Source organism: Amborella trichopoda, chromosome 6, assembly GCF_054954075.1.
Source record: "Amborella trichopoda isolate Santa Cruz 75 chromosome 6, AtrichopodaSantaCruz75HAP2 v2.0, whole genome shotgun sequence".
Lineage (NCBI taxonomy): Eukaryota > Viridiplantae > Streptophyta > Magnoliopsida > Amborellales > Amborellaceae > Amborella > Amborella trichopoda.
The window spans coordinates 41,013,342-41,032,094 of NC_142341.1; the positions used below are offsets into that span (position 1 = coordinate 41,013,342).

Consider the following 18,753-nt stretch of genomic DNA (forward strand, 5'->3'; position numbering starts at 1 on the left):
GTCCGATTCAGGAAAATTTTGGACCGTTAGAAAGCTCTTGGGCCCTACTTCAAATTAAGATAGGATTTGAGTAGTTTTGAGGTAATTAAATTTGGTATACTAGGATAATGTGGTCCTAAAGGTTCAAAAAATCATAGAATTTGGCAGATTTAAAATGGATTGTCTACAAATATCAATTGCCAAGTTGTTTTTTGAAAATATTTTTGAGTTACATGGGATGCCATCCAACATTGTATCTGATAGGGACTCAGTCTTGACTATCACTTTTTTGTCAGAGTTGTGCAAGCTCCAGGGAATTAAACTTTAGATGTAAACAACTTACCATCCCTATCAGATTGGTAGATTGAAGTTCTCAACATATGTCTGAAAAATTATTTGAGGTGTTTTGTGGAGGATAAACCCAAGAGTTGGATTCGGTGGATTCCGTTGGCTGAATGGTGGTATAACACCACATATCATATAGCCATTAAAATACTCTATTTGATGCCTTATGTGGTTTACCACCACCCACCTTATTATCTTACATCTCAAGCTAGGCCATGAAGTGGATGAAGACCTATGCTGATGAACACGGATTTAAAAGGTCCTTTGAAGTTGGTGATTGGGTATTCCTCAAATTACAAACATATAGACAAGCTTCTGTTTCTGCAAGGAGATCTTTGAATTTCTCGGTTAGATACTTTGAGCCATTCAAGATTTTGCAGAGGCTGGGTCTAGTTGCTGACAAGTGTTGGGTTATTTTTAATAACATACGAGGCTAAATACATTCTTATAAACGCCTGAGAGGGATTGAGGTGATTATAAGACAAAGGTGCTAATGCACGTTAGATAAAAGCCTTAATGATTGATGCTTGAAGATATGCCTTAGTTTGAGTATGCTTCTAATGAGGTTAAGTGTGTTCTAACCGATGCTTGACAAAGATATCGATATGAAAGGAACAAGTCTTTTACCAACACTTGATAGAGGAATTAATATAAGCATGAGTTTCATAATGAACGCTGGACAAGGGTGAGATTTATAACAACTCTAGATGCGTTGTCTTAACGGACGTTGAATGGAAGATAGACAAGCTTAACAAGCTTGCCCTTTGAAGATATATCTTGGATGATAGACATGTTTCCTAGCCCTCATATGATGCTAAGTGTGCTCTAACGAATGCTAGATAGACTAAAGATGTCAAATATATAGTGAAGTAGGTAACACACACATGATAACTATCTTAACAGATGGTCAATAAGATATGAGTATGGTTCTTGATAACATCTGCTCAGATATGCCTCATGATATGAAAGATATGATATGCCCGAGATTCATCATACGAAAGCCCCAATATTCCTTTAGAGTATTGACTCATCAGTTAGGCCCTATATGCTCTAACTTATGACCGATAAAGATATGATATCAATAGATCGTCAGTTGAACATGTTCAACTTATGATCGATGATAGAGGATATGACAGTCATCTCATTGTGAGATAGGTTCTAGGATACATATACTCCTCAGGCCCCGATATGCTTATCCATGTGATATATGGAGGAGCCTGATGCAGTTTGATATACATATTTTCTTGAATCGATTGTCAGATACATATGCACATCGTAACTTACGGTCTATGATAAGAGATCATAAAAATATTTCAATTTGAGATGAAACTCTAAGATACGTATACTTCCATGGCATATGCATGCCTTGCCACTAAATATTAGAGGAGTTTTGGGTGAGGTGATATGACTTTTTAATCCGTCGTTAATTAAGAATATGAGGTTTTAATAGACTAAGCATGAGCGAAACCTTATCATATGTTGATATATTGAGGTAAACCCTTGAACACATACATGTTGAGGCCTTATATACCTTAAAGTCCAAGAATGATATAACTTGGGCAATATTTGGATTTGGCTTAACCCATGTCCACCAACAGTTAAGATATGCCTTGATTAATACCCCAGAATTTTATGTTATGGAATCAAGCCTAGACTCTCAGGGACCGATGTTTGAGGCATCATATACTTCACCTTAAAGTTTCGTATCAATCGGAGTTGGCTTAACCCATCATCCGTTTATCCCGACAATTGGAGCCTTAAAATCTTTATGCTTTGTGTATTACAGCCAGGTTGATACCCGGTTACCAAAATTGAGATTTCTCTCTTGATATGAGAAATTTTCTCAAGGTACTAAGACCATTGGATGCATGACTCAATGCTCTATCACCGTTATAAGGTGCAACATTGATTGACTTGTACATTAAAAGCCGTTGCATCCACAATCCACTGGTTTTGCTGATGCAGTTTCTAGTAGAAACATAGTAACTTGGACGGACCATATCTCTCTTATCTAAGGTCTATTTAAGGTGAGACTTAGATCATTGTGTTCATCTCTAAATTTTGTTTCATCTCTCCAAATTTCATGTTCAAAGGATTTGTCATTAAGAAGCGGTTGCAGTCGCAATCTACTGATATCATATCAGTTGAACAATTTCCAACAAAAACATGGTATGATATCTCTCTCATTTGTAATCCATTTAAAGTGAAACTTAAGACATTGTGTTCGTATTTGAATCATCATTCATCTCTCTAAATTTCATGATCAATTGATCTACCATCTGAAAGCAGTTGAAGAAATACAAAGACATGTTGGAACTCTACTACAAAATCTTACTAATGCTTGATAAATAATAACATAATCCTTTATTTTTCTCACGCGGTGTCCTTTCTAGATCTGGGATCTGTGAATTCAAATTTAAATATTATGAAGATAAGCATTGATTAAAATATGTGATTATCATCAGAAGACACATGTTCGTGCATTCAAACTCATTCAAATTGCATGATTATCATCTTGAAGATTAGAGCGTGAAGAGGAGACAGACCAATGAGTGGATAAAGACTGAAGATTTTGTGATTATCATTTGATGTTGATCGTTATTCACTTAAATAGATTTATATAAACCTCCTTCCTTGATGCAGAGGGGGTTCAATTTATTTGGATTGAGAGGATTAAATCAGTATGATAGTGAGTTAGAAATAAAGAAATAAAGAGTGACTGAATTTACAGTGCATTAAGAGCCAGTCCCATATATGACTATTCTCTTATTCGCATCTGAGATATATATATATATATATATATATATATATATATATATAGTTTTCCAAGTCCATTTGAAGCCTGATCTCGAAGAAGAACAGGTCATACCACAATACCACACTGTATTTAAGCTCAGGTATATGGGCCCATATGCCCAGGGAATTGTTTTTATTTATGTATGACTGTATATTTTCTTTCCTAAAATCGAATGTATAGGTTTTAAGGCCTGAATTAATGGTATTCGACCTATTTCCCTTTCTTTGGCTGATGTAAATTGTAACAGATGATTAAACCTCTGGAACTTGTATGTTCCTAGTACATGATATATAAAAACTTGTGTTTTCATGAGATGGAATGCATAGATGAATTTGGTCTCGAATATAATTTAATTGGAGTATAATATTTGTTTAAACATTTTAATCAATAAAAGCATCTCATTTTCTAAGCGTCCAAGAAGTTGGAGTTGCCACCTATAAGCAAGATCCATCAAGTTTTCCACGTGTTTAAACTTGAGAAGAAAGAGGGAAAACTGGTTCACTCGTGTCCTACTTTACCTCCTTTAACGAAGAATGTTAATCTCCAACCCTATCCAGTAACAGTTCTTGCAAGAAGAATGGTGAAGAGAGGAAACACAGAAGGCACATAAGTTCTAATTCAGTGGCAAAGTGCGTCTGAGGCTGATGCTACTTGAGAGAGGTGGAGTACCATACAAGAGAAGTATCTAAATACTAATCTTGTTCCATCGTGTGAACAAGATTAATTCAAGGGGAGAAGAATGCTATAGCACAAAAAAAAAAAAAAAGCATGCAAACGTGGACTATGGTCAATTAAGGAGTCTTTAGTGGAGTATTGTTAGCTAGAAAATATGAATGCAGTAGTCAATGTAACCGTGAGTCTTTAATAGAGTGTTGTTAGCTACAAAATATAAATGTGGTAGTCAATCTAATCGTGAGTCTTTAGTCGAGCGTTGTAGCTGCAAAATAAGAATGTGGGTAGGTAGTTGCCGAGAGGTATGTTGAGTCATGTGGGGTCATGTAAATATGGAAACAGAAACAATGGAAGATCATCATGAAGTTGCTTCCAAAATTTTGAGATTATCTCTTCTTATCTCAACTTATCTTTGAGTAATGTTCACCATAGATCAAGGAAGCAATAAAAACAAGTTTAAATTTCAACCTCCAAAATCTGGATGGCATTTCTGGTAATTATTTTTTACCGGACCATTAATAGCAGTAGGCTGGGTAAGTTGGCGATGATGTGTCCCGCGTAGGTCTCGCAAATTTCAATCATAAATTACAACGATAGTCGTTTCAAACTGCATCGCTCGTCTTCTGCATGGCACAAAACGGGCCCATTGAGATGAACCGATTCACACAATCCACTGCTCAATGTGGTGGGCCACCGCCATCCTTCTACTGCCACAAATTCAGTCTGTGCTGATGTGGACAATGAGATGGGAGTGGATCGATGTCTCTTTAAGGCTTGGTTGTTAATTTTAATAGTTACAGTAGCAAAATGTGACACGTGTATCTAACCAAGAAATGTAAGAAAAAACTAATAGCACGCATACTATGCTCCCTCAGAAGCATAATTTACTTCTACTTCCTCATGATCTTCTTGGAAGGTTTTTTTTCAATATGAAATTAGCTATCTTAGAATCACTTTATGATTATTATCAAAAAAAAAATAAAAAAATTCAAACTTGAGTTTTCTAACACCTCAACCTAACCCTCCAAAAATTGAAGAATTCCTATTCAATTTTAAAACATTATTTTTTTAAGGTATTAGAGTGTCCAATTGAGGAAAGTTTCTTATTGAGATTAATATATGTGTTAAAGAGGCTATATTCCAAAATTTTGGGATTCAAAAACTAATCCTAATCCTAGGTAGAATTTTATTTGAGGGAATAAATAGATAATATAAGCCCGAAGGAGTAGGAAAAATTAAAAGTAGTAAAAGACGTATCGCACATATATCCCACCAAAATCAAGTTACAAAGGAATGCCTCACTTCAAACCCCACTCCAATTTGGTTCCATAGTAAAAAGTTAAATTGTAAAAAGGATAAGTCTCATGTCAAAACTCATAAAAAAGAATGTGGCAGTCAATGTAAACGTACGTTTTTAATGGGTTATTGTTAGCTACAAAATAATAAATACATGACACTTTGAAAATGGAAGTCTATGTAATGTATTGCAAGATCCATTAGTTTTAGAAAATAGATTATATGTTTTTTCAATTCATATTTGTCAAGTTCGATATCACTAATTTGACGGTTTTCAAGTGTTGGAACTGCATTTGCTAGTGGGATCGCTTTACCTTCTCTCCAATGTTTTAAAACCTGGATCGGAAGGTCGGATTAGTCACCCATTAAAACGATCTAGTTCCCCACTGTAGGTTAGGTCAAACTAGTTCTCTAGTGGAGGAATATGTCCAAAAACAAATTTAGATAATATTTTTAAATGAAATTATTGATAATATCCCTTAAACTTTCAAAAGTTTAAAACTTACCCCTTTTTTTTTCCCTTCAAACTTATGCCAATACCTATTTTTCTCCCTTCTTTTGTATCCCCAAAATGACCTTCCTATCATGTTCGTGAAGCCTTCATGGACACATTAGGTCCACAAAGGCCTAAGCCTTGGGGCTTTACATGCACAAGTACTCACTCAGGGCCTTTATGGCCCTATTAGGTTTGTTAGAACACCTAAGGACCTATCAGGTCAATAAAAGCCCCAAACCTTGGGGTGCACTTGCTTGGGGCCTTTACAACCCTATTAGATATGTAAGGACCTTTGCAGACCTATTAGGCTAATAAAGATCCGAAATTCAAAGTACTTCTATAATTCTGTCGTTTTTAAGAATAGAATAAGACAAAATAAGATATTGTAAAACAAAATAAGATAGAAAATAAAAGAGACTTTAGAAGGAAACGGGGGTAGATAATGTAAGAAAGCTTTGAGACAAAAGGAAAAAGATGGTGCGTGGAGAGAGAGAGGGAGAGAGATTTAAGGAAAAGTTAAAGAAAGAGATATTTAAGGAGAAAGGAATGAGTGAGAGGGGAAAAAGAGACGAGAGAGAAAAATAATTACCATTGATATTTAATTTAAAGGGAGAAATTATTGAAGAGACTTAAGAAGGTGGAAGCCTTTGGCTTTGACACTTTTGAAAAGAGAGACAAAAAGTTGAACCGTTTTGGAGAGAGCTTGTTGAAGAGATTTAAGGAAGTGGAAACATTTGATTTTGAACTTTTTGAAAAGAGATACAACAATAGAACTGTTTTTTAAAAAGAGAGAAAATAAGAAGAGGAATACGTGTTATAAAAATAGTACGGGTTTTTTACTTGCTTAATATATAATCCTTTTAATATTTTCAAAAGGGCCTGTTGTGCATTTGGGTTGCAAATGATCCAGTGGGATGGTTTGTAACCGTCTATTGTAGACACCAATCATTTAAGAAGCTACTAGCACAATGTCTGGTATTCAAGTCACAACCATCTAGTAAATTTTTTTAAAAAAATCTTGGTTTATATTTTAAACTTAAAAATAGCTTTATACATTTTATATTTTACACTCAAGTCTAACTTTTGAGTTCATAAAGTGTATTTATATTTTATCTCTTCTTTTATACATCGGATTAACTTCAAATTTCGTATGTCCATACTTTTCACTATTATACATCTATAAAAAATTTAAAAATAATTAAAAATAAATACAATTATCAAAATACCATGAATACTATAAGAGTATTTTGGTAATTTATTGTTTTTAATTACTTTTCAATATTTTTTATAGATTTCTAAGTTTGAGAAGTAAGAATATACCAAATTTAATGTTGATCCAACGTATAGAAAAAGTGATAAAATTAAAATACACTCGATTGCTCTAAAAAGCTGAGACTTTAATTGTAAAATATGAAATATATGAGACATATTCAAATTTCAAAAATAAATCTGGATATTTTTGTAAATTTGCCTTATTTTTATTGCAAAACTTTTCACCTATTTATTCATTTTTGTATCTATTTTATTAGTAGTTTTACTGTGATGCAATGGTAAAGGTTCGGACCAGTGCAAGGCAAGGTTTAAAATACTTGTAAAGGGTCCACCAAGAGATTGGTCAATTTTGTTTTTTCATGTTAATTGCCAAAAAGACACGTAAAATGACATTGGTCAATTTTCTGTGGTAATTGCAGAAAATTTGAATTTAATTGAAGGAAACCTTTACATGTGGCACCACCAATATAAAATATATGCGGCCCCCATTCCCAGGCCCAAAGTGTTGCAGCTGTGAATTGGATTCAAGACTAATATTCAAGTCTAGTATCTTGATACTCTAATAATAACTTCAAGCATAATGTCACAAATTAGTTTATTAGAGTCTGATCTTCATTGGATTTCTCATAGTATTTTATTTTTATTTATTTTACACTTATTTTGATAGTGAAATTTGGAGCATACACACCTCTTACAAGGGCTCACCTAATAAAAATAAAAATAAATAAATAAACTAAAATACCCATGAAACAGGTTATTCTCATATCTTGTGACAGCAGCTTCCTATTTGAGATTGTATATGCACATATTGTGAGAAGGCCCGACATTAGGGATTTTGGCTTATGTCATCTCTAAGCCCAGTCTTATTCTTATATATATATCTGTATGACAACCTGATTCTCATATCCTGTAGTCATGCCCTTGCTCACATTATCACGAGACTCTCTCGTACCGATCATGACTAGAGGAGATCCTCAAACCTCTTGATTTTGATTGAGGCCCTCCAAGCATGCCTTGTGACTCGGGGTATTGGGACTTTCTGGATCTAGCTCGCTAAGATCCGATAAGTCTAGCTCGCTTGTTCACTCCTAATGTGAACAAGAATTATGATGGGGTCAAGGCCTTCAAAGGCCATAACTTCAACATGCTCCTACTTCTTCAGAATTACACACTTCAATAGTTCATAACATAATTGATTCAGAAACTTCATAATCCATATTGCCTCTTTAATAGCTAGACAACAGGCTACGCATTCTGATACCATTGTTTATACGATTATTATATTTTGTTTCTTTGAAAGTCAAGATATTGCCCCTCTTGCATATATGAATAGGTATCAAGAATTGGACTTAAGTTCATCTAGGTCACATTGAAAATCAGCATCAGAATATCTGATGACAACTAGATTTGACTCATCTACACATGTGGGTGTGTAATAGATGGTTCCTTTTAGGTATATAAGTATCCTCTTAACAGATTTCCAATGTTCTAACCCCGATTGCTTTGGAAATCATGATTTGGAATGCTGAATTTCGTCTGCCCACTTGGGGCTACATACATCAATGATCCAACTGAACTTCTATTAAAGTTCTTTCTCTATATATTTCCTCTCTTTATCATTTATAGGGCAATTTTTTAAGTTTAATTTGGTTTTTTTCCTATGGTGTACTTATACGCTTGCACATACTCATCTCAAATCTTGTTAGTACTTTCTTATATTGGGTAGCTTGTGAGAGATAAAGTAACCTGGCGGGTCTTTTCCTTATAATCTTGATTCCTAGTACATAAGAGACTTCTCCCAAATTGTCATATCAAAGTTTTCTGATAGCATGGCATTAATCTGTTTTATTAGTCACAGGGAGTTATTGGCAATCAAAATGTCATCTACATATAGTGTTGAAAACACTAGATCACTCCCACTGACCTTCACATAAGCACAATAGTCCTCTGACTCGATTTGAATCTGTGTTTGGTCTGGACCTCGTAGAAGTTAAGAAACCACGCTCTCGATGCTTGCTTCAAATCATAAAGGGATATATGGAGTTTGTATGCTAGGTTTTCCTTTCCTTTTGACTTCAAATCCATTAGGTTGTTTAGGTAGATTTCCTCTTCTGGCTCCCCCATTAAAGAATGGAAGTTACTACAAAACGCATATAGGTGAAAATGAACAGTGATTTTGCTTACCTTCATCACCATCCAAAGTTCATCGCATAGTCACGATTGTTTTGTAGTATTTCATTTTCCATTTTTTTTTTTTTTTACAAATCGGAATGACCTGAAATTTTGAGCGTGTGTTCATAAAAAATAGGAAAATCTATGAAAAATATCAAAAAAATATTTACATGAAAAAAATTGACCAAAATACCCCCAAAAAGTTTCAAAGGTATTTTGGTCAATTTTTTTTTTACAATTTTTTTTTTATATATTTTTATTAGGCACGCTTCACTAAGATGTACACACACTCTAAATTTTCGATATTCCAATTTGTAGAAAAAAATGAAAAAATGAAACACTACCAGACAACCGTAACAGTGCGATGAACTTTGGACGGTGATGAAGGTAGGTGAAATCACTGTTCATTTTTGCCTATAGGTGTGGGGAAGACTTTTCCTTGAAAAATATTGTTTTGATATCCCCCTGATGGAGTTTCATAACTAAATAGACGGTAATTGGTAGAATGAGCCACATGGAAACTAGTTTTGCAATGCGTGAAAAGGTGTCTTGGTAATTGATGCCCTCTTTTGGGTGAATCTTGCAACTAACCTTGCCTTACATTTTTCAAGTCGTCCCTCAAAATTCAATTTCTATTTGGATACCCATTTGGATTCTATTGCCTTTCGATTTGGAGCCCATACTATGGTTTCCACTATGGACCTCATCTCATCGTTTATGACTTCTTGCTACTATTTGTAAATGGGTCCATTCATGGCTTCCTCATAGGTAGAAGGTTCACCATCTGATTCTTCACAAATTCTCTCATGAGGTCTCCTAATTCTCTCACTACGTCTAAGTTGAGTTATAGGTCGGGCTAGCTGGTCTAGCTCTCTGATTTCATAGAAATTGCTTGTTTGTGAGCTACTTTCCCTTCAAGGAACTCACCTTTCAGGAAGTGTGCATATGGGCTTTCGATGACAGTCCCAATGGACAAGTTGTAGAACGAATATATAGCCCTTTCCATGGCTTGGGTACCTTATAAAGACACATATAATGGATTTAGGCTCCAACTTAGATACGTTATGAGATGGGATAAAAACATGGGCTATAACCCCCAACTTTGAGGTGGTAAAGGGATGGATTTTCCTTCGTGTCTGAGTTGGTATGGAGTATGCGGGACCGCCTTAGTGGGGGGTCATGTTTAGGATGTAGATGGCAGTAAGGACCGTTTCAAAAGTCTTAGGCTAGATTGTCAGTTGCGATCATACTTCTAATCATTTCCACTGGGGTTTGATTCTTCCTTTCTGCTATCCCATTCTTTTTAGGTTAGTAAGGGGTAGTGGTTTGAGGCACTATCCCATGCTTCACACAAAAATCATGGAATGCATGGGATTTGTATTCAACAATCCTATCTGACTTTTCGTACCTATTTGTTTTCCTACTTCAGCTGTATATTCACATAATTTTTCCTAGGCTTTGCTTTTATGGTGGATCCGGTAGGAGTGCCCGTAATGCGAGAATGCATTAATGATAAAATATTTCATATGGCCTTAAAATGCCACACTCATTGGTCCACAAATATTAGCGTGAATTAGTTCTAATTGCCAAGTAACCCTCTACATTTTATTATGAGACTTCTTGGTCATTTTCCCTTGGAAGCAGGCCTCGCATGTATTTTCCTAAGGAAAAAGTTTATAGAAGAGGCGATTTTGACATCCTAAAATCCTCAAATCAATCATCTCGACTTCATGATTTATGAACATGAGAAAAAGATGGTATTAAATTTTTGCAAATAGTGCATGTTGTAGTACATTTTTTAAATCGTCAATTTGCAAAAAAATTAAGTATTTATATTTCTGCTCGATTTGCACTATTTTTTAAGCTTTAAATTTTTTAATTAAAAATAAAAATATATTTTAAGGCTATCACAAAGATTTGAAGTATTTGTTTTTTGACAAAAGTCAATATTTATTGATAATAAGCGGAATTACAAGATTGCAGCGATATCTGCAAAGGAAACAAAAGTAGCAAGATAGACACCTTTTTTAGCTAAGGAATCAACCAAATCATTGGCCTCCCCCATGTTGCAAGGAGCAGGTCAGAGAAGACAAAAGCTTAAAGATTTGAATCACGATCCACTTGAGTTTCCAGGGGATACATTGCTCTTTTTATACCATTTAACCATATTCATAGAGTCCCCTTCTATGATGATACCTCCCACATAATTTTCTGGTAGTAATAATTTCAAAACATGAAGAATCGGGACCATTTCAGTCTAGTTAGCCATGGTAACTCGACACAGCCCAACAAAAGCGAGAATAACCTGACCTTGCCAATCTCAAATAGCTCCTCCAAAACCTGTTAGTCCTGGGTTACCCAACGAGCTTCCATCAAAGTTTAGTTTTAGCACTCCTCGATCTGGTGGTTTCCATCTGGTGCATGGTCTGATCTTTGGCACATCCAAAAGAAAGAGGTTGGAAAGGTGAATCATGACATCAACCTTCGACAAGCCCCAACCTTCCTTGGTCACAGACAACCACGACCATAGGGAAAGCTTGATTTTATTTAACACCATGTCAAAGCTACAAACTCTTCCTTCAAACATTCTTATGTTTCTCTCCATCCACACTTCCCATAACATAACACCTCGGAGAATCTTCCAGATAGAATTCCCAATCTTCGGTAGAGGCGCCTCAAGTTGGCTTATCAGGTCTAGGACAAATTGTGGTAGGGTTAAGTTAAGGCCCAACAACTGAAAAAACCACCACCAGATTCTGGATATAAACGAGCAATGAATAAACAAGTGTGACCCACTCTCGCCATCTGCCTTGCACATGAGACACACATTAGTGATAATATTTCCTCTCTTAAAGTTATCAACAATTAAGATTTTGTCTCGGGCCGCTAACCAAATGAATGCTTGAACTTTATGTAGAATAGGCCATCTCCATATCTGCGAAATCTTTGACAGAGTCCAACGAACCCTATCAAAGAACAGAAGATTATAAACAGACTTAACCGAAAATTGGTCATCATTTTCAATCTCTCACACCACTTCATCCTCAATATGCTGCGAAATAAAAGTAAGCTCAAGTTCTTGTAACATATTAACAAACGGCAGGTAGAGATGACTATGAATTCTATCATAAGGAAAAGTGATATTCCAGCTAATCTTGATGCCTCTAAACTCCATCACATATGCTATCATTGCCTACGGCAAGTTGACAATCTCATACAAAAGGGGAAAAACATATTTCAAAGGCTCTTCTCCCAGCCTTTTGTGATGCTAAAACAAAATTGATGTACCCGCACCTACCAACCACCGAGTGTTGCGATCAACTATCTGTCTTAGGGAAAAAATATCTCTCTATAAAGGAGACATACTTTCCCTACCCTCTCCTCTACAAATCCACATACCAAAATTATCGACTCCGTACTTTGATAAGAGTACTCTGCAACATAGTCATTCTTTACATGTAAGACTTCGTCACCACTACTTACAGAGCAACGCTTCATTCATAATTGGCAGTCTCCTCACCCCTAAACCACCTTCCCTCTTTGGTGTACAAACCTTGTCCCACTAAATGAGGTGATATTTCCTTTCATCATCAAAAGAGCCCCATAGAAAATTACGCATCATACCTTCGATACGCTTTGTCACAGCCCTCAACATACGCAACAAAGACATTTGATATATTGGAAGGTTTGCTAAACAAGAGTTGAATAAAGTAACTCGACCTCCCCAAAATAGGTACTTAGGCTTCCACAACTTCAGCTTAAATTGTACCATTTGAATGACACTGTCCCAAGCAGCAATTGGTATGCTTCCATCTGATATTGGCAGACCCAGGTGGTTAAAGGGGAATTTTTCTACCCTACATCCAAACCTCAAAGCAAGGTCTCTGACCATATCCTCGTCACAGTTAACCTCAATCATAGTCGTTTTTCCAAAATTAACTGTAACACCTCACAATAGATAAAAAACCTCTCAATCCTATCAACTTGTTCTTTACCAGCATCACAAAAGAGTTATGTATCATCAGCATATTGAAGGTGGAAAATTCGGAGATTATTCTAAGATACATTAAAGCTTGAAAAATACCCTCTCCACAATTTTGCATATCATTTTACTAAAACATCATGCATACAGAGTAAACAGAAAGGGTGAAAGAGGGTCGCCCTATCTCAAACCCCTAGATATCCTAAAGAAGCCTTTTGGGCTTCCATTAATGAGAACAAAAAAGTGCACCTTCGAAAGACTACCGAAGATCCAACTTCTCCATCTATTTCCCAAATTCATTTGTTTCACAATCTCTAGCAATATGCATCATTCCACTTTGTCATAGCCTTTTTCTAAATCCAGCTTAATCACTACCCCCGGTTCGCTGCTTATCAATCTAGAGTGGATACACTCTTGAGCAATTAAAACACTGTCTAAAATCAACCTATTTTGAATAAATGCTTACTGTGTATCCAATAGAAGCATAGGGATGACCGTTTTCAGCCTTTCAGCAAGGATTTTAAAGCTACAATTTTATAGACTAGTGAGAAGGCTGATAAGTCTAATATTTAAGAGAGCAGATATAACAAATCTTTTTGGAATTAATGTAATAAAAGTGGCATTTACCCTTTTAAAAAACTCCCATATTGCCATAAAATCCCTCACCATCTCCAACAACTTTAATTTAACCACCGGCCAGGATCTTTAAAAGAATGCCAAGGGGAAGCCATCTGGTCCTGGGGTTTTATCTCCAGGGAGTTCGAACGCTGCTAGCTTAAGCTCATCTATCGAAACCACTTTTTCCAAACTATCAGCAAGAAAAGAAGGGATAGTCGAAAAGGTCAGTCTGTTCAAATTAGGCTTGAAAGGGATTTTAGTAGAGAAAGCTTTATGGAAGTGAGTCAAGATACTGTTTTCCCAAGCTGTGTTATCATCCAACCAGGCCAACTCCAATCTAAAAGGCTTTCTCCCATTATTACTTAAGCTAGTATTATTACAAAAATTTCCAGTATTGAAACCACATTTCCCGACAATATTGAAAGGTGTGCTTTAATTTGATTGTTTAGAACCTCAACTTATACAAACTGCACCCTAAAAGGAATCTCTTTATAATTCCACAAAAAATTACCACAGCAACATCAAACGGTGGCTGCTTCAATTTCAGAGACAGGGGGTCAGTTTTAATGACCACAAAGAGAAGCATCTGACTGGAAGGTTAGAGAGAGACGCAGTTGGTGGGGGAGGAAGAGAGAAGCAGGGGTGTATGGGTAAGAATGAGAGACGCAGCGGCCAGGTAGAAAAGAGACGAGAGAAAAATGCGGTGGGACACTGTAGTTTTCATTATCACTGACACTTTTAAAAAAATTAACTCCTAAATTATTTGAAAAAAAGAAGGTAAGGGCCTATCTTTACTATTGTGTTATCCAAAAAAAAATTAATAATTTAAAAGAAAAAAGGTCCAAGCCCACGCCAGGCCAAGCTTCGACATAGAGGCTCAGGCAGAGCCTGAGCATCGTTCGGGCCTTTTTGAGTCTAGCGGAGCCGAACCTCATGGCATAGGGTGTCGTAGTATGGCCTATTACGGTGCCTCCATATTTGGGATATCAGGCCTCCAACTTATAATTATTTTTTGGGATTTTTGCTTTTCATCAATGTTTTTAAATTCGTTTCGCTTCGACCGAAGAGGCTGAAGCCTTCGGATTTTAGGCATAAACCAAAGAGAAATTTGGTGTTGTTGCCTAGGTTGCTTTGTTTAGATTCAAACCGCTTTGGATTTGCTTCGGGTTTGCTTCGGCCAGCAAAAAAAATAGCTACATAAAAAAAAAAAAATTTATCTTTAGTTATAATTTTTTTCTATTGTTTGTATATATTTTATATATAAATATCAATTTATTTAAGCTAAATTTTAAAATAAAAAAAATTATGAAGTCTTCTCCTAGATCAACCGAAACACCGAAATGTTTCATTTTTCATAAAGTGCCATGAGATATTTAGAGCTCTAAATTCATGAGTATAAGTCGAAAACAGATCCACACAATTGGGATGTGTTTCGAGTCCTCAAATCAAGGGAAAACCAACCAAACTTGTGCGTGTTAGGACACAAAAAAAAAAAAGCAAAAAAAATTAAAACTGCGTTCTTTTAGAGGTCATTCAACCAAGGAAGTGATGCAACTTTATAATATAAAACTACGGATGCACCTCAAAACTCTATTGGAAAAAGTAGTTTTAATGTTAAAAAACACTTTGATTGATCATCTCGACATTAATATGTATGACCATGAAAAATAAAAAGATTTTAAATCTAAAAAATTGTGCATTTTACAACATATTATCTACACCACTAATTTTCAAGATTTTCTTATGTTTATAGATCTACTTGATTTTAACTTTTTTTTAAATATAAAACTTTATAATTACATATAAAAATAGATTTTGAGAAAATATATCATGATAAAATTTGAAAGCCGACCTTACCTCTACACCTACGGATGCATCCGTATGCCAACTACACCCTTCAACCAATCATGATCTTAACCACGTATTAATGGACAATAAGGGTTGATGGACCTCGATATTAAGGCCCAATCCCAGCTGCTAATCCATGGCCCAATTTCCTCAGCCCATCGGTCCACCCAAATCTGGGACAACACGATAAACTCAAAATAAAACGGAAAAGTCACGCATGTGACACGCTATTTTCAGCCATTTGAAATTGAAATAAATAGCTTGCGTAGTTTATTCACAATATCAGGCTTGACATTAGTTTATTTTTATAAATTTTATACACGTCGTGATATAAAATTTGGGCGTACCCAATCCTAAGAGTGATAACCTGAAAATTTGATATAGGCTAACATATATATATATATATATATAACATATGAGCCCAACGTCTTAAATTGAATATAGACCGATCTGACGATCATAGATGTCCGATAGTGTTTGAATTTTAGTTTTTCTTCTACAAATCCAAATCACTTGAAATTTTAAACGTGTGTTCATCAAAAATAGGTGAATCTTCGAAAAATATCAAAAAAATATTTTATATAAAAAAACATTAACTAAAATACCCCCAAAATATTTCAGAGGTTATTTTGGTCTTTTTTTACGAATACTTTTCTTTTATATTTTTATTAGATGCACCTTAATGAGAAGAACACACACCTAAAATTTCAAATGATTTGGATACGTAGAAAAATAAATAAAATTCAAACACTACCGGACATTTGTGATCGTCAGATCGGCCTAAATTCAATCTGAACCATTGTGCTCTTATATGTGGAAGAAAGATGAGCCCACTAGGTCATGGATTAGTATAAACTCAACGGCCCAGATTGACCCAGATTGAATCTGGGCCGATCTGACAAACACGAATGTCTGGTAGTATTTGAATTTTAAGTTTTTTTTCTATAAATCCAAATCACTTGAAATTTTAATGGTATGTTCTTTTCATCAAACCGCACCTAATAATAATAATAATAATAATTTATAAAAAAAATGACCAAAATACCCTTATAACTTTTCTGAGATATTTTGGTCAATTTATTTATATAAAATATTTTTTTGATATTTTTTGAATATTCATCTATTTTTTATATACACACGCTTCAAATTTCAAGTAATTTGGATTTATAGAAAAAAATATTAAAATTCAAACACTACCAAACATCCATAATCGTCAAATCGGCCCAGATTCAATCTGAACCGTTAAACTCATTTTTTCCTATGAGCTAGTAGGCTCATGCTAGCATCTTCCATTGATATATATATATATATATATATATATATATATATATATATATATATATATATATATATATATATATATATATATATATATATATATATATATATATATATATATATATATATATATATAAATTGGGATTATCCCATTAGCTCATATGAGCCCAACGGCCCAAATTGAATCTAAACCGATCAGACGATCACGAATATTCGATAGTGTTTGAATTTTATTTTTTTTTCTACAAATTCAAATCACTTGAAATTTTAGGTGTGTGTTCTTCTCATCAAAACGCACTTAATAAAAATATAAAAAAACGTTTATTCATAAAACAAAATGACCAAAATGACCCCCCGATACTTTTTGAATGTATTTTGGTCAATTTATTTCATGTAAAATATTTTTTTGATATTTTTTAAAGATTCACCTATTTTTGATAAACACACACCTAAAATTTTAAGTGATTTGGATTTGTAAAAAAATAAATAAAATTCAAACACTACCGAACAACTATCATTGTCAGATCAGCTCAGATTCAATCTGGACCGTTGGGCTCATATGTTCATATGAACTAGTGGGTTAATCCCAGCTTTTTCATATAAACATGTGAACACTAGCTCATATGAACATATGTGTTCATATACGTCCAACAGCCCAAATTCCCACCGAATCTAAGCCGATCTGATGGTCCCGACTTCATTTCGTATTTTAATTTAAATTTTTTTTTATAAATCCAACTAATTTGAAATTTTAGACTTGTATTCTTAAAAAATAAGAGAATCTAATAAAAATATCAAAAAATAATAATTTACAAGAAATAAATTGATCTAAATAAACTGAAATGTTTCGGAGGTATTTTGATCAAACTTATGTTATACGAATTATTTTTTTAATATTTTTATTAGGTGCACCTTACTGAGAAAAATGAATGCTTAAAATTTCAAGTTATTTAAATTCGCAGAAAAAAAATTAAAATTCAAATATGAAATGAAATCGTGACCGTCAGATCGGCCCATATTCAATCTGAACTGTTGGACTCATATGTTCATATAAACTAGTGGGCTAATCTCAGCATTTTTCATATATATATATAATGAAATGACCAAAACCATCCAAGTTGTAGGGCATTTTGGTCAAAAAAATTATCAAAAATAGTAGCTCCAAGTTACATGTCAAAATATATATATAATGAAATGACCAAAACCATCCAAGTTGTAGGGCATTTTGGTTAAAAAAATTATCAGAAATAGTAGCTCCAAGTTACATGTCAAAATGATTCATATAATAAAATACTTTGAGCAACCTAATCAAGATCGAACGCTCAGATGTTAACTTGTAAAATTATAACTGAAGCAATTCCAATTGTCTATTTAAATCGCATAGTTGGGAACAACATTTACATATTTCGTACGAGAGTAGAGCCACATGCAAAAGTTTCCACAAAACAAAAATGCACTTATACAACAAGATAGAAGTGAAATCAGATTATTGGAGATGTACCAGTAACCATGCTCAAGTCAGAGAAATTTTCTTCTACATCATGCAATATCACAGCTCGCCATCCAATTTATTTGAAGTGTTTGTAACTTTTGTGCATAATGGAACAATGTCAACGTGTACAATCTCAAATCAAAATCAAAATCAAATCCCACACCTTGCATGAATAGTGCAATTAGGCACTGTTCAGAATCTTCTAGGCCTCTCATTATGAAAGACAAACATTTGAAACGTTAACTTTCGGTTCTAGCGGCTATCATTAGCAATGGCATCAGAAGCAGACTAGATAACCAACTCTGACCTGACTAGATCCCAAATCAATTAGGCCTTGTGGAAAAACTCATCTCAAAATATTATTTTCTCCGGTGTATGTCTACCAACTCTTCGAGGATTTTGACCAGTCAAACCCCTAAAAAAACACTTTTCCACTTCAATTATGAAAGCACAGGCCCTTGGTCGCTATTTTAGCATTTGCGTTATATCTATTCCTACAAAAAGGT

The 18,753-nt window shown here is 34.6% G+C and overlaps 1 protein-coding gene across 8 annotated transcripts in view; it reads right to left on the bottom strand.

Moving 5' to 3' along the window:
- Positions 1-18,299: 18,299 nt before the first annotated feature.
- Positions 18,300-18,753, bottom strand: part of LOC18429962 (zinc ion binding/nucleic acid binding/hydrolase) — a 40,784-nt gene continuing 40,330 nt past the window's right edge. For 5 of the 8 annotated variants that reach the window (XR_016058510.1, XR_016058519.1, XR_002280230.2 and 2 more), the window contains exon 16: positions 18,300-18,662. The gene's annotated coding sequence lies outside the window, so the exon portion shown is untranslated. Of the gene's footprint in view, positions 18,742-18,753 lie in introns of all 8 variants that reach the window. The other 3 variants (XR_016058509.1, XR_002280229.2, XR_016058511.1) reach the window with 1 other exon arrangement.